The sequence below is a fragment of the Peromyscus eremicus genome, chromosome 20, assembly GCF_949786415.1.
Source record: "Peromyscus eremicus chromosome 20, PerEre_H2_v1, whole genome shotgun sequence".
Classification (NCBI taxonomy): domain Eukaryota; kingdom Metazoa; phylum Chordata; class Mammalia; order Rodentia; family Cricetidae; genus Peromyscus; species Peromyscus eremicus.
This window is the reverse complement of record NC_081436.1, coordinates 20028852-20045582: the sequence shown is the minus strand read 5'-3', so window position 1 is coordinate 20045582 and position 16731 is coordinate 20028852. Positions and strand designations below refer to the sequence as shown.

Below are 16731 nucleotides of genomic sequence, written 5' to 3'. Positions count from 1 at the left end.
ATGTTCCAAGTCACCTCTGAGGTACATGGTGCAGTCGCTCCTAGGGCTGCTGTGACAGAATCTGGGTGGCATGGCAGACAACAAGGGAAGCTCATTACTCAGTTCTAGAAGACAGAAGTCAAAAACCAAGGTGTGGCCACACTCCCCACCGAAGGCTCCAGGCAGGGCCTTCTGCCTCTTCTAGCTTGTGGGTCTGCCACAGTCCTCAGCTTTCTGGACATCTGACCACTTCTCTCCAGTCCTCTGGCCATCTTTCCCTGAGTATCTAGGGTAGATTTCTGCTTCTTTCTAAGGACAGCAGCCCTGCCGCACTGGGGCCATTTTACTGAACCTGTTTTAAGTTGTCCACCTCCCAAAGACCCTGTTTTCAGAAAAGGTCACATCCTGAGGTTAGGACTGTCTTGAGAGGAATGGAGCAGGAGGCACTCTGACATTCTCCTCTCAAGGCTTCTTCCTCAACATGACCTGACCCAGTGGGACTGCACAGTTGCACCCACAGAGCACACCCAGGATTTGATGCAGGGCAAGTCTCAGTGTGCCGCCTGGTTTGATACGAAGCTTATTTGGGTGGGTCCCGGGTTCTAGAGGATGGTGTCTGCATCTGTACATGTGGCACCAGGGAATGGCGTCCCTGTCCTGTGTCTGGGAAACTGTGCAGGCTGCAGAGACCATCATGCAGGCTACAGGGCCTGCTGTGGCTGTGAGGAATGGTGCCCGGGCCCTGCCTTTTATAGAGCTGTCTTTCTATCTGTGATTTAGCTACAAAACCATTTACCGAGAGCTGGAACAGAACCTCAAAGCAGCTGATGGCTTCCACCAAGCCCTGCCTGACTGTAGCCCAGATAGCAACAGACTTGCAAGGCTGGCCCAATTATGTCCTGGCTCCACCTGCCTTCTGCACATTGATGACCACCTGTCAGCCACTCTGGGTGTGAAGTGAGTGCTGGAAAAGAGGGTACAGAAGGCACTCCAGCCTGTAGCTCTGGCTTCCTGGTCCTGCAGCTCACAGCTGTCTGAAGAGCCTGTGCTTTTAACAGTGGTCTAGGTGTCTCGACTGCTTTCCTTATTCCAGTAGGAACCAGCACTGTCATCCCCGCTACCAAAGGAACTGTGTCTCATCTCCATGCGACCATCAACACACCTAGGAAGAAGAAGGAAGAGTGATGGTGGGGTGTTTACCTTTGTTCCTAATCAGAGTCTCTTGTTTCTGGGTATGGGGCACATGCCTCCCCTACCCAAGCATGTGCTGAGATAAATAACATCCACATGATGTGGCCAATAAACAGGAACAGATCTGAGGTGTCACTTCCAAAGTCTGTAAAGTGACTCTGCAGCCCAACCTATCTTCTCTTTGGGGGCTGTAGGGAAGAGGGAGTGCAGTATCCTAAGGCAAGTGAGACCCTTACTGGTCTGGAGGTGGAGTGCTACACAGAAGACAGGACCTCCAGACCAGTGGCTCTCAACCTTCCTAATGCTGCAGCCCTTTAATACAGTTCCTCATGGTGTGGTGAATCAATCACAAAATTATCTCATTGCTACTGCATAATTGTAATTGTGCTATTGTTATGAATCATAATGTAAATATCTGATATGCAGGACAGCTGACATATGAACCCTGTAGGGGTTGCGACCCACAGGTTGAGAACCAATGCTATAGATAGTCACATGTACCCAAAGCTGACTTGCTAGACACAGGGGTAAGCTGCTGTTTGCTGAGCCCCTGAGACTTGAGAATGCTCATCATAACATGACCTGGCCTATTTGCACAACACAGATCTCCCTCAAGTCATAGACTTCATTTTCTTCTAGTAATGTTACAGATTCTCCTAGAAGCTTCTGGCTGCCAATCTCTTCCCTGGTCAGCGTGTTCAATATGAATGATGTAAATGTCACTCCCTGACTTCCTGGAGTTGGATACAAAGCCACAGACCATTGATCACTGACCCCTTCTCTAGCGCTCTTGCAGTGTGGTCTAAAAGCATCCTTGAAGAGATGCTGGACCTCTGGGTGGGTTTTCTCCTTGTCAGCTGAACATCATTAAACAAGGTATCACTCAAAGAACAGCACTCAATGCCAGCATTCCATCCTGCAGACAAGCGAGAAAGACTCCCCAAGAATTTGAGGCACTGTTAGCCAGGGGGGACAGAGGCAAGACAGACATCCATGAACTGTGATGATGGTGCCATGACAGTCTGCGATGGAAACAGAGCCCAGAGGTGTGGATTTCAAGGGGACCTGAGGACAGAGAGGCCACAACTGAGGGTTTAAGGCAAGGAAGGGTGATGGGAGGGAATACAGAGGTCTTAAATAATTTCGTCCTGAGTAAAAACTGGAAGCAAGGCAAGCACCAGGCTCCATGTTACAAAGGGTCACAAGATGGACACGCCAGATCAGAAGAGCAAGAGCTGAAGACAGACAAGAGACCACACCAAACCTGGAAGAACTAGGTCAGGAACCAGACGAGCCAGGAGCGTGGGGGGGTGGGGTGCTAAGAACAAACACATTCTTTCCAGGTCAAAAAAAGCAACAGAAGGAGACAAGCCCAATGTCTGTAGCAAATAGGGAATTTCACAAGAAGCATGGAGAGAAAACAGAACTAAATGTGGCTCTGTCTTTTCTGGCAAGAAGGACATTAAGAACATGTCTGTTACACTATTCTCACCCACCCAAGTGAAGATGTGGTATTCAAAGCATCTCTGGCTTTTAGCTAGAAACTCACTAAATGCTCCTTTGCAGCTGAATGGATCAGCACCTAGGCCCTGGCTCTAACTGAAGAACAGAGACTAGAATTCTTGTTCAAAGAAGAGAAACCAGGACAACCAAGGAAATGGAAGTAAAATCAGAGAAGGGTTCCAAAGGAGAGAGGGGTTGCTGACCTTCACATGCTTCAGGGCTTATCTTTAAGGGTCCAGGAAAAGGACTAAGACCAATTCAGTGGCAAATTTACAAGCTACTCAGTAAGTACTTTCTAGGGGTCAGAACAATGGTAGGGAAACAAGACAGGAGATAGTTCCTGTCCCTGTTCATGAGGCTTGCAAACTCGTTCACAGGAGAAGCTGCTTTGGGTTCAGGACCCCATAGATCTGCTCTGAGGGAAGCAAAAGTCTTAAGAGAGGCTGGTAGGGCCCAGAGGAGGTACCAACCCTGTAAGGGGGGTGGAGCTGGGGGCTAGAACCTCCAGGCTCTTTAAGACTATATTCTGGCATGGAAGTGTGCATCACTCTAAGGAACAAACATTCTTCATTTATATGAGCTAAGAGCTTATTCTGGAATGGAGGGGGTATCAGGTACATTTCAACTACCCTAGAGAATACCACCTTACATAGGTGCCCTGAGCAGTTCACATGTGGAGTCTTCCCAATTCTTTACTCACTCACAAGAGCCTCTCTGTGCTCTGGCACCCTGTAGGGGATACCTAGTCACTCACAGGCAATACTATGCCAGCTAGCCTGCGGAGTCCCATGCCAGGACTCAGCAGCTCTCCCCATCACTGACCTTCACCTAGCATGGGCTTTGATTTCTGGGTCCTATTTCTCCATGAGCTTTCCTTCATGCTGGCCCTCACACTGCACCATCCTCACCTCTGAACACATCCCTGCAGGTCCCTGGGGAAAGCCTTTAATAGCACACTGTCCTGTCGTCAGTCACACCCCCCACCAAAGGCCGTTTGGACTCCATGAGGCTCAGCAACAGTCCAGTTTCATTATTTTGAATGCACTATTATAATAATGCATCATTTATAATTTGGAAATAATGGAATTCACTATAAAAAGCCATGCAAGGATATGTCCCCCTTGCTTAATAGAAACAGCACTCTTCCATAATTCATAATACACAAGTCCTAATGGCTGATGAATAAGTTGGAAGCAGTAAAAGCACTCTGTGGCACTGACATGCTGGCTTCCAGAGTGTGTTCACTCACCTCTGGTGCCAAAGCACCTACCCCAACCCTGCTCTGTCACTGTGGTCATCAAGTGAACTAGAGGGATGTTTCTGTCCCCGGATAACCTGCGGGTCACCATCTACATGGCACCCAAACCTCACTGCTCTACATCTAGACACCACTTACCCCTAGGTTTCAAACTGAAATTGGCCCCTGGCACAGCAGCCTTTGGGGCTGACCCTTCTGTTTGAGCCAAGAAGAAAGAAGTTCTGGAGTCTCCAAGGCACATAGAAAGGTGGACCCTGACTGCAGACAGTGCCATGTTGTGGGGCCCTGCACAGAAAGTTAGCCCAGTGCCCATTTCCTTTATGTTCCCTCTGTCAAGAAGGATTAAAAAGCTTCTATCACACTCTCCTTGCCACTATGATAGTGTGTCCTAGCATATAGATCAAGTGACTATTGATCAAACACACTGAAACTGTGAGCCAAAATAAATGCTTCTCCTTATATTGTCTTGGTTAGATATCTGGTCCACAGCAATGACAAAAGAGAACACACCTTTTTATCTAGCAACTCCACTCTTGCATATCTACTCACATCAGATTATTTGTACAACTATTTTCAAAGCAGTATTACTAAATTATGGCAACAACCAAACTGCCAATTTCTGGATGAAAGGGGGAAAAAAAGAGATGGTATGTGTAGTGGGATTTTACTCAGCCTTAAGTGGAAGGAAAATGTGACCTGTTCCACACAAGCATGTGGTGTGACAACAAATACCTGAAAGAGAATTAAGATGCTAAACCACATGTTATGAACATTTATCCAAGAAGAAAAACCTGGGACAAATAAACTTGCATCAGCAACTAAATCTGTCCAAATTTTAAAAAGAGACAAGGGCACTGGCTGCACATTCCAAACATTTTGGGACCACAGTCTCAGACAAAATAGGATAGCCAAAAATCTTAAACAAGGAACAATATACAAATATACAAAATCACTCCCCTTTCTTAATAATTACCTATTGAGTTATATGGCTATTTAGCCTACCATATCTTTACAGACTTCTTTAAAAAAAATAAAAAACCAAGTGTGGTGGCACAAGCCTTTAATCCCACCTGGTAGGTAGAGGGAGGTGGACCTCTGTAAGTTGGAAGCCAGCCTGGTCTACATGGGGAGTTCTAGGACAGGCAGCACTATGTAGAGAGAACCTGTCTCAAAACCAAAACAAAACAAAACTCCCAAAACAGTGTGACAGAAGTTTAAGTTATGAAACAAGAAAATTATGTTCTAACTATTGCTAGTTTTCATGTTGTCATGTAAAAGGTCTCATTATCAGTTTTTATCCTATGGGGATAAATGTTCCTTCATGGTAATCACATTGTGTCAATATTCCTTCAGCAACATCAAAGAAATTGCTTCCAGCCAGGACAGCCAGGACTGTTATACAGAGAAACCATCTCAAAAAACCAAAAAAAAGAAAAAGAAAATCGCTCCCACAGTTCTAAACAGCCTGTCTACCAGGTCTATTCCCAGAAAAGAAATAGGGAAACAGGCCAGCTGCTGGAGGAAGTGGCACACAGAGGCCTGAGCCCATGTGATGACCTGCAGAAAGTGTCCTAACAAGGGCCTAGGCAGCTGATGCAGACCTTGCTGGGCCTCAAGCCTGACTAGGGTCCTTTTACCATTATTTCACTTCATTTCAGGGGCCCTTTTCCTCCCACCATGGGGCTGTCTGCCCAGAGGGTAGCACCTTTATCTGATATTCAATATGGTGGTTTGAATGAGAATGGTCCCCACAGGTTCTTATGTTTGAATGTTTGGATTCCAGTTAGTGGAACTCTTTGAGAAGGATGAGGTGTGACTTTGAGTGGCTGTGACCTTGTTGGAGGAGGTATCACTGGGGGATGGGCTCTAAGGTTTAAAAAGCCCACACCAGGCCCCCAATACCTATCTCTATGTCCCCCACCCTGCTGTGGACTAGGATGTAAAGCTCTCAGTTTCTGCTCCAGTATCATGTCGGTCTGCTTCCCGCCATGATCACGGACTAACTTTCTAAAATTGTAAGCAAGCACCCAATTAAACACTTTCTTTTATAAGAATTGCTGTCGCCGGGCGGTGGTGGCACACGCCTTTAATCCCAGCACTCGGGAGGCAGAGTCAGACAGATCTCTGTGAGTTCGAGGCCAGCCTGGTCTACAAAGCGAGTTCCAGGAAAGGCACCAAGCTACACAGAGAAACCCTGTCTCGGGGAAAAAAAAAAAAAGGAATTGCTGTCTTAGCTGGATGTGTGGCACATGCCTTTAATCCCAGCACTTGGGAGGCAGAGGTAGTGGATCTCTGAATTCCAGGTCAACCTGGTCTATAGAGCAAGTTCCAGGAGAGGCTCTAAAGCTATACAGGGAAACCCTGTCTCAAAAAAACAAAACAAAACAAATTGCTGTCTTAGTTAGGGTTTCTAATGTTGTAGAGACACCATCACCATGGCAACTCTTATAAAAGAAAACTTTAACTGGGGCTGGCTTACAGGTTCAGAGGTTTACTCCATTATTATCATGGCAGGAATTATGGCAGCATGTACTACACAGCCATGGTCTGGAAAAGGAACTCAGAATTCTATATCTGGATTTGCAGGCAGCAGGAAGAGAGAGAGGCACTAGGCTTGGCTTGAGCATTTGAAACCTCAAAGCCCCATCCCCAGTGACACACTTCCTCGAACAAAGTCACACCTCCTAATAGTGCCACTTTCTGGTGACCAAGCGTCCAAATCTATGAGCCTATGGGGGTCATTCCTATTCAAAGCGCCATGGTTGTCTTGTTCATGGTGTCTCTTCACAGCAAGAGAACAGTAACTAAGACACCTGCAAAGGTCACAGTGTCTGAGCAGACTCATTAGACTGGCCAGTGTAGCCCAAGCCCTTGGTAAAGAGGGAAGAAAGGCCTTCATATTATAAACATGGGAAGTCACCAGCTAAAACTCAAACAAATCCATCCACTCATGCTTTGTCCTGCTGGTGTCAGTGGGGACCTGGAGGATTATGCTGGGTGCCATACCTGGTATGAGGACCCCACCTTCATGTGAACTCTCACAACCTTGTATGGTGTGCACAGGGAACCCCCGTCTCTCGAGTGTGTACTCTGTACCCTTAATTTCTTAGAAGGCGCTGGAGGGAAAGGAACTGTTGCTTGGAGACCCCTCATCAGACTCTGTCTTCAACATTAGAGCTTTATTTCTCTCGAATGATCTCCACAAAGGCCTGAGTAGAAAATGGCTCATTTCCCCAGGTTATTAGTTGATGAAAGATCTCTTCTTAAGATTTATTTTTTATAACTATACATATATGTGTATGCATATAAGTATGTGCACATGAGTTCAGGTGCCCATAGAGACCAAAAAACAGAGGCACTGGATGCCCCTGGAGATGGTGGTACATACAGGTAGGTTGTGAGCTGCCTGATGTACTGGGAACTTACTTTGGGTCTTCATTAAGAGCAGCATGTGCTGTTAACCAGCCCCAATGATGCAAGGTTTAAACCCTCCTTAACTGGCAATCTGTCATTTTACTTGATATCAAGTCGACATAATACAAAAAACAAGGGAAGCCTTACCAGGTAAAACTCTAGTGAACACAAAGCGACCCTGAGCAATTGATGAAAAGAAACATCCCATAGGTTATGCTTGCCCAGTTGTGATTTTTGGCACTGCAGTCAAAACATACCTGAAAGAAAATCGTTACATATTGCTAAGAATTAATTCATATTAGCAGGTTGAGTTTATCTTATACAACACAGTACACAACTAGCTTAAGGCTGTCTAACATTCACACTTTAAATTCTGATCATTTAGGAACCATGTGACCTATTCGTCTGGTATAGGTCACATGTGGCAGCAGGGCTAATCGGTGCTGCCTTCCTCTCATCCTCTGCCTGCTGTTTTCCCCTGTGACACCTAGCTGGAACAGGCCGTTCATTTCACCAATAACTTCCTCATTCCAGCATCACTGTTGCCATCTCCAAGATGGCTGTCTCTCTGATCAGGAAAGTCAAGCTGCTGCTGAAGGTATGATGTGATAACAAGCAGGCCGTGGCTGATAAACAGTACAAAGGCATCACGGACTACATTATCTGCATTTCTAAAGAGCAGGATGTACTGTCTTCCTGGCCTGGCAACCTGGAGAGCAGGATGTACTGTTTTCCTGGCCTGGCAACCTGGAGAATGTTATCTGCTGCTTCCCAATACAAGCCCTCAACTTCACAGTCTAGGGTACATACAGGTCTTCCTAGGGGTATGGACAAGTAAACCCACATCTGGAGCTAGTTTGACAGCAACTGGCCTCTGAAGGAGCTCCCCATTTCATCTCTTGGCTAGATACTGCCAGAACCTCCTAGGTAGCTGACACAGAGAAATTAGGCACGGACCCTGCCAGTTGAAAGGTCTGGGGAACTTTGGTGAAGATCACTAAATTGGATGGAATCTGCTGTCTTTTACAAAGCTTTGACATCTCTGTTCAGGGCACCACAATATACTGCATGGTGTCATTTAGTATATACAACAGAGCTCAAGGCATGCTGCCTGACCCCAAAGACACAGCTATCCATAATCAGTTAGATGATCACACAGACGGTCACGGCCAGTGTCACCTCCCCTCTTCCTCACAATGGGGTGGGTCCTGATGAATCTAAGGAGCTCAGATCTTGTATACAGGCAGTGTCTGAGGTCTTTTACACAGGTACTGCCAACTGTTAGAGGAAGTTTTTTGATTGAAATAATGTCTCACTCTGTAACTTAGGCCAACCTGAAACTTATTTAGCCCAAACTAGCCTTGTGACAGTCCTCCTGCCTCAGCCTCCCCAGTGCTGAGATGATAGGCATGACTCACCATGGCATGCTTAGAAAAAGACTTTCAAAGATAAGGTGTACAAAGCCTTCTTCAATGTGGTCCAACTTCTCTGGCATGGGCAGGGCTTTTGTTCTGTTGCTTTCAATGAGCTGAAGAAAGTCACTTAAGTAGGTCTTCTCACCAGAACCAGAACCAGGAGTACGGGAGAATGCTCCACTGTTAAGTACCACAAATGAGAAATTACAGTCTTGGTCCTGGTCAGATGTCTGGGAAGGAGTCTTATAAGGAGCTAACTGTGACGATGCTTTATCAATGGCACCTCATTTAATTACTGGGAGAGTAATGGTATCATAGTGGGTCTTCCATAGGAAGACCTAAGAGTCCAGACATTGTAGGATGCATTATGTAGTATTTTCTTAAAACTAATAAATTGCCGGGCAGTGGTGGCGCACGCCTTTAATCCCAGCACTCAGGAGGCAGAGGCAGGCAGATCTCTGTGAGTTCGGAGGCCAGCCTGGTCTACAGAGTGAGATCCAGGACAGGCTCCAAAGCTACAGAGAAACCCTGTCTCAAGAAACAAACAAACAAACAAAACAACAAAAACAAAAACCGAATATCTCATATCTTTCTTTTGTATGTAAGTGCCATTTCTTCTTGTACAGCTAAATAATACTTTCAGTCATATCCCATGTCAGGCATTCTGCTACAAAACAATCAAATAACATGAAAAGTGTCATCTAGGATTTTAGAAATTTAAATTTTGGTTTGTATTTTCTGTGTATGAGTGTTTTGCCTGCATGTATATCTGGGCACCCCATAGAGGCCAGAAGAGGGTTTTGGGTCCCCTATAACTGGAATTACAGAAGACTGTGAGCTGCCACGTTGGTGCTGGGAATTGGTGCGGCTAGTACTCTTAACCACTGAGGCATCTCTCCAGCCCTTTTTTTTTTTTTTTAAGAACTTTAAACATTTCTAATAATATTGGGGCTGGAGAGATGGCTGTTAGTGACACTGTCTGCTATCAGAAGACCTAGGTTTGGTCCTCAGTAGCCACATGCTGGTTCACGATCACCAAACTCCAATTCCAGGGAATAGGATGCCCTCTTCTGGCTTCCACGGGCACCAGACACACAGACATACATGCAGGCAAAACACCCATGCATATTATATCTATAAATTATAAACTCTCAGTCGTCAGGTACTTGCTTAGCGTGTTTGAGGCTTTGGCTTTGCACTGGTGGGGGGCTACTCATGGGTCCAGAAAGAGTTATCAATGCAATTACTGTATTGTATCAGCAATACACTATCGTGTATGCAGTATGCACAGTGAAGAGAACTTAGGTCGGTAAGCCATATCCTACACTACTTACCTCTAAACATCCAGTTAGGAACCTAGCCCATAAAGGAATGCTCACCAGGAACATAGTCGCCCCCGCCCCCCAGGACACTGTCCCTTACCATCCATTGGGCAGTGGCTGTATCTCACACGACAGGCCCTTGGGCATGATTCTTCTCTCCTCTGCACTAACCACTCGGCCCAATCTTCCTCCCCCTAGCTCCTGTGCAGTTTCTGCCTCACTTTTACCGCGGTGGTCTGGGCGACCAGTAAAACGTGGCAAAAGCGACAGCATACCACTTTCAAGAGTAGGTTATTCAAAGGCACGGGGGAAAACAGCACGGTGGCGCACACCAGAAGTCCCAGCACTCAGGAGGCAGAGGCAGGAAGGTTGCTAGTTCAAGGCCAAGTTGGTCTCCATAGTGAAACACTACCTCAAATAAATAAAAACACGTGGTTATTTAGTAGTGACTCGGCAAGAGCAGTGAGCGTCCCGGCCGGCCGTCTAACGGAGCACGGGTGCCGGGTTTACTCACGGGCGTGGGCGAGCGCAGTCACTCAGATCCCGCGTGGGCGACTTCGGCCGTTGACGAACCGGGAGGCCCCCCCCCCCCCCGCCTCCCACGCCCGCCGCGCGGTCCCGAGCTCCCCAGGCGGCCGCTACCTGGTTGCTAAGCGCCAAACGCAGGCGGTTGAAGATGGCCAAGATGTCCTGATGGCCAAGGTCCCCCATGGCCACCTGAGGGTCGAGAGGCATCGCGCCCTGACCACGCAGGACGTCCTGAGAAAAACTGACAACTGTTGCCACCTCGGGGGTGGGGGGTGGGGGAAACCGCCGACCTGCAGCGCGCGGCGGGAAGCCCCGCCCACGCCCCGCCCACGCCCAGAGCGCCAGCCACTCTCTTTCCGCCCCTCACACATGCTGCGTCTCTGGCCCCGCCCCTCAGGCCCCGCCCCCGGCATGGCCCACGCGCTCCCAGTTCTGACGTTCACCTTTTCGTTGCGAGCTTGGCAGGCGGACGCTGCTCTGGTGCGCCTGCGCCAGGCGCCTGGGCTTCCCGGGGGCTGGCGTTCCAGAAAGCTGTAGGGTGGCTGACGAAGCCTCACACTGGGTTGTCACTGACTCTTTTTTATTCTCAGCTGAAGCCAAACCCTGAATCTGTGGTAGAAAATTGCTTTTTTTTTTTTTTGGTAGAGAGAATTTTTTTCGGCGACTAGAGAGAAAGAAGTCTCCGCACTTAGGAGCGCTGAGTGCTCATTCCAGAGAAACTGGGGTTCGATTCCCAGCCACCACATACCAAAGGACCTCATACCCTCTTCTGGCCTCCACAGGCACTGTACGCTCGGGGGTGCACAGTTTATATATATGTATATATACATATATATGTGTGTGTGTGTGTTTTATTTTCTGCCAGAGTGTGCTTTGCCTGTATGTATATCTGTATAGATGATAGATAGATAGATAGATGATAGGTAGGTAGGTAGATAGATAGATAGATAGATAGGTAGGTAGGCGGGGTCTTATGTAGTCCAGGTTAGCATTATGTATGTAGTCCATGAACTCATTATGTAGCTGAGGATGAACGACTTTCTGATCCTCCTACCTCCACAACCTAAATGTTGGGATGACAGACATTGTGACCCCTGATTATTTTAATTAAAAAAAATTTCATACAATATATTTTGATCATGCCCCCCACCTCAACTTCTTCCAGATCCTCCTCAGTTCTTCCCACCATACTTTATGTTCCATCTTGGGAAAAACAAAAAACCATGATCCCCCAAACAAAATGAAACAAAAAGTCTGCAGAAATACCATTGAGTTTGTTTTCTGTTGGCTGCTGTATTCTGTTAACTACTTCTGGGCATGGATGGGGGCCTTCCCTGGAATGTGGTTGATACACCCAATGAGACATTAATTATGCATGTCTGTGTATATGCATGTAGGTACCCTGGGAGTCCTGGAGCTTAGTGAAAAGGAACTCAGATCCTCTAGAAGAGCAGTACACTTTCTTAAACGATGAGCCATCTTTCCAGCACCCCCAAGCTTAACTAGCACACGGGGCTCCATCCCAACCTTACATGATACCAGTAGCCGGAAGGTTGGAACTCTGGAGCAGGTGCCTCTTTTACGAGGGTGAGTGTAGGGTAGTTGGAAAACGTGGCCCCGGGTAGGGTGTTGTGGTAGAAGTCAAACAGGTTTGAGAGTCAAGTTCAGCCCTGCCCAGCTTCTGTCCCAGTTCAGCTGGCTGCTTCCCAGCGCTTCGGCATTCGGCATGTTCTTCTCTGGAGGTGCCATTTGCTCATGTACACCGTTCTGTTAACTTTTCCTAGAGACACATTTTATTCTGTTTTCACCCTGGGAAGGGCAACGATGACAATAATAACAACTAGACACGACAACAAAGTTCCACCCAAATCAAGCAGACCAAACCAATGGCTTTGGTTAGGGTCATTTACAGGAGCACTGTGGTGGTGGTAATGGTGGGGTAGAGAATGATCTCCCAGTGAGCGGGCAATTATGGGCAGCACTCAAGAAAAGCTCCCACCCCAGTAATCACTGACTGCTTCTCTAGCCTCTGGAAGGGACATGGGTTAATGGGCCTTGAGAAGTTGGAGAGGTCTGCCACTAGGCCCTCATGGCGTTGCTGAGTCCTCTCTCTCCTCACCAGGGACAGCAATGGCCTGTGTCATGCCCAAGGACAGAGTTTGACAACCCATATAAAGGTTTAGGGCTGGAGAGCAATTTCCAGTAAAGTCCTCCAGACGCCTGTGGTACCACATTTCCACTTCAGAAACGGAAGACTCACTCAGCCTGTCCAATGAGCCAGTCTTGAGGCAAGTGGGGTAGCTGCAGGGAGTGTGTGTTTATAAGCTGGGGCTGGACTTGGTCCAACTGCTACCAGAAGGAAGGGTAAATGTACCCAGACAGTCACAGACTGAAACCCAGTGAGAATAGCAACAGCTTCTGTCCCTTGCTTCTGGAAGACACGACCAGTGACTGGTGTTGAAAGAGAACACATCAACTTCTGTGTAGGTCAGACCCATCTGGAAATAAACTCACTGAAGCATGAGCAACCTCATTTGATTCTACTAACCTCTGTACTCTCAGGTTGTGCACACTTCATAACCAAGTGTACACACATGCATGTATACACACACATGCACGCACACACCACACTCACCAAAAAAAGCACAGGATTTTCTGTCAGTGTTTCATGTCAATTAATTTTGCTTAAAATTACAAATGTACTAATGAAGCTATTCCATTTATTCCATTAAGAGGTAATGGTGTGGGGGTGGGAGGAGGGAGGATGGGGGAATCCATGGCTGATATGTGAAATTAAGTTAATTATAAAATAAAAATATTAAAAAAGCAAAAAAAAGGTAATGGTGTTAACTTCTAATCTTTCTTTAAAATCCAGCAACCAATCACTAAATTTATTGAGTTTTTCGAGACAGGGTTTCTCTGTGTAGCCTTGGCTGTCCTGGAACTCACTCTGTAGACCAGACTGACCTCTAACTCAGAGATCCGCCTGCCTCTGCCTCCCGAGTGCTGGGATTAAAGGCGTGCGCCACCACCGCCTGGCAAATCACTATATTTTTCAGTGTCTGAAGTGTGCACAACCTTGGTATGAAGAAGTTGAGTGGGAAGATGGGCAAAGTTGAGAGTTCTGTATTTTGGCTGGTGAGGGGAGCGACAAGGGTGAGCAACAACAGGCTGTGGAGAGGATGCGGAGCATTTCGAATCAGATGGCTCTGGAACTAGGTACTCCTGGCCCAGCTGGGTGACTGTTTCTCTTTTTCAGACAAGGTCTCATTATGTGTCTAGAGTTCACCACGTATATGAGGCTGGCCTCAAACTCAGAGAGATCCCCTTGTCTCTGCCTCCCAAGATTAAAGGTATGCACCACCATGCCTGGCACTAAGTGTCATGGCACTAGTGGATACAGGCAAGGGGCCCAGTACTGTGTCCTCTGAGGCAGGTGCTCCCAGGCCAACAACAGTCCAGCTTGAAGGACCCTGGGCTATCATGCCTGATCTGAAGCTTACTCTATTGCATGGTAGCTTTCCCACTTTGCTCATGTTGCCTCTTGGTGCCTCAGTTTTCTTGTCTACGAAGTAAAGCTAACATTACCTAGTACATGGGGCTGCCATTACAATTACTTGGCAAATGTTAAAAGAGTTTAGGACAGGGTCCCACACAGAGTGAGATACAGATGTCTATTTTTTGTGTGTGGTGACATTTTATTTGTGCTGAAATGTGGTATTTTAAAGATTTATTTATTATGTATACAGCATTCTGCCTGCATGTATGTCTGCAGGCCAGACGAGGACACCAGATCTCATTACAGATGGTTGTGAGCTACCATGTGATTGCTGGGGATTGAACTCAGGACCTCTGGAAGAGCAATCAGTGCTCTTATCCACTGAGCCATCTCTCCAGCCCACAGATGTCTACTCTTAAGGCTCCATTCAGAGACAAGCAAAGCAAGTCTCAGGAACTCAAGAGCTTTCTGCAAGGGCTCAGGTGACTAGGGTTGCACACCAGGATCCATGCTTGGGCACAGGATCCTGTTACACCAGACAGCAAATCCCAGCCACTTTATAGATAGTACTTCCTAGCTGTGTCCTCACAGGTGGGAGGAATGGACAAGACCCCTCGGGCCTCCTTTATAAGGGCACTAATCCTACCCTAAGGGCTTCCCCCTCACGACCCAATCACCTCAGCCAATATCCTCTTCTGAAAAGCTATCACTGTAGTGGGGAGGATGTCAACCAACAGACATTAGAGACTTAGAGACACATTTATCCTGTAGCGGTGGGGCTCTGGCGCCGAGTTTGGTACTTCACTCACAGGCTGGGCCAGATTCAGCTTGGCCTGGTCCAGCCTGTTCAGTACTTTGGAGCCATCTCCACCCCAGTTCTGGTTCTTTTCACGGTGGAAAATTTGGGTCTGGTTTCATCCTGGCCCTAGGGCCCTTCTGCCTCTTTCTACTAGAAAGACTGAGAGGTCGCTGCCCACCCACCCTTTTATATGGGTACCCAGGGCCCAGGTCTCTTGTAGGCATCTGGAGACTGGATGGGGAGGGCGTAGAACTACCCTGTCTTGGAGAAGGTTCCAGGCAAGGTCCTGTGTGAGGGAGCAAAGGGGCGAGACGGTGGTGGTAAAGCAGGCAGCTCCAAGAGCAGCTACGACCCAGGCAGTGCGCCTGGCTGGGTCTCTTGGTTCCTGGACACCCACAGTCATCCTAACTGATCTCCCTTTGCAGAAATGAGGCTCAGGTACTTGCCAGGGTCAAGGTGCTATCTCTGCTGTCCAGCTCGACCTCCTAGAGAGGGGAGAAGGAAGGACGGACGGACTCAGGATGCTTGCTACTGGAATTGGGGAATACAGCGTAAGGACCAAGGAGTGCTTTACCTCATCTGTTCTAGCGCTGGACTAGAAGCATCTGCCCATCTTGATTATCTGGAGACTTCCAGAGTACATCTATGACCAGGGACGTTCTTTTCCCGGTGTGGGGCTGATGTGGCATCTTCCCAAGGGTACCCACTGGTTCTGCTTCATGCGTGGACTGTTGAAGTCCAGCACACAATAGGTACTCAATCAATGCTTGGGTGTGTGTATTTGGGGATAACTACCTGGTGGATAAATGAGTCAATCTCTTCTCCTGCCAGGAGAGGCAACCTGGTTTATATGCCCCTGCTGTTTGCTGTGTCCATGGGCAAGTCTCACCTTCCTCTCATCTGGCCTTTGTTTTCCTCTGAATCACGAGGGAGTTGATATGGTGTCCATGGGGTCCTTTATAAACCTTCCTTATCCCTATCCTGATGAGTTATGAGCAGTACCCTACAGGTCTGCCCTAATAGCCTAAGCAGAGACAGGTCTGTCTGGGTAGCTCTGTTGTCTATCTGCAGAGACCTTTGAAGACCACTGTTATAGCTCTGGCCGTAGCAGAGCCAGACCAAAGCCTGGTCACTGGGCTGTGCTTATATTACAGTGGGGATGAGCAGGGCTTGGCGGGTACAATGAGATGCCTCCTTGTTAGCTCTCATGGAACTCCTGTCCAGGTAGGGTCTGGGGCTTACTTCATCCTACCTAGAGTCAGCTTAGGGACTATGGAAGGCCAAGGGGACCTAAGGTCCCAACCCGGGTGGTGTGGAAAGGGCAGCCAAGGGTAGTGAGAGGTCCCCAGCATAGGTGGTCATTACCATGACAAGGACCTTCTCACTAGATTGGTCAGGGCTACCAAGCCTGGCTTGATTTCCTCAGTTGATCCCAACAGGAGACAAGGTTCTTGGGGATTTTCTGTGCACCTAGGACCAGCTGGGACCTGCATTGTTCACATTACACCCGGAGACCAGCTATTTGCAGAAAACAGCAGTGACACACAAGTGTCAACACACAGTGGGTACGCACAGGTATGGGGAAGAGTGGCTGCTGGGCTTGTTCTGTTAGGTCAGGAGAGAGGGTAGCACCAGCGATACCCTCCCCAGGGATGCCCAAGGTGCCTCAAGTCCTCAGCCTCTGGTGGCAGAACCTGAGGCGTGACCCTGAGAAGATGTCCTGTGTACTGGATCTTGCCCTGTTTCAGTTGCTGTGCCCAGAGACAGGTCTATCAGCTGTGTGAACATGAGGTGGATGCAAAGAAAAGGGTCTGTCAAACGCA

General features: G+C 47.8%; 1 long non-coding RNA gene across 2 annotated transcripts; it reads right to left on the bottom strand.

The window, feature by feature from the left end:
• Positions 1-402: 402 nt before the first annotated feature.
• Positions 403-10673, bottom strand: LOC131896433 (uncharacterized). Of its 2 annotated transcripts, none has more exons than XR_009375446.1 (4): positions 10597-10673; positions 8764-8940; positions 7493-7602; positions 403-1141 (listed from the first exon to the last, which is right to left on the bottom strand). It is a non-coding gene; the product is annotated as an uncharacterized LOC131896433 (long non-coding RNA). The 2 variants fall into 2 exon arrangements; XR_009375447.1 differs by lacking the exon at positions 10597-10673 and adding an exon at positions 10183-10585.
• Positions 10674-16731: the final 6058 nt, after the last annotated feature.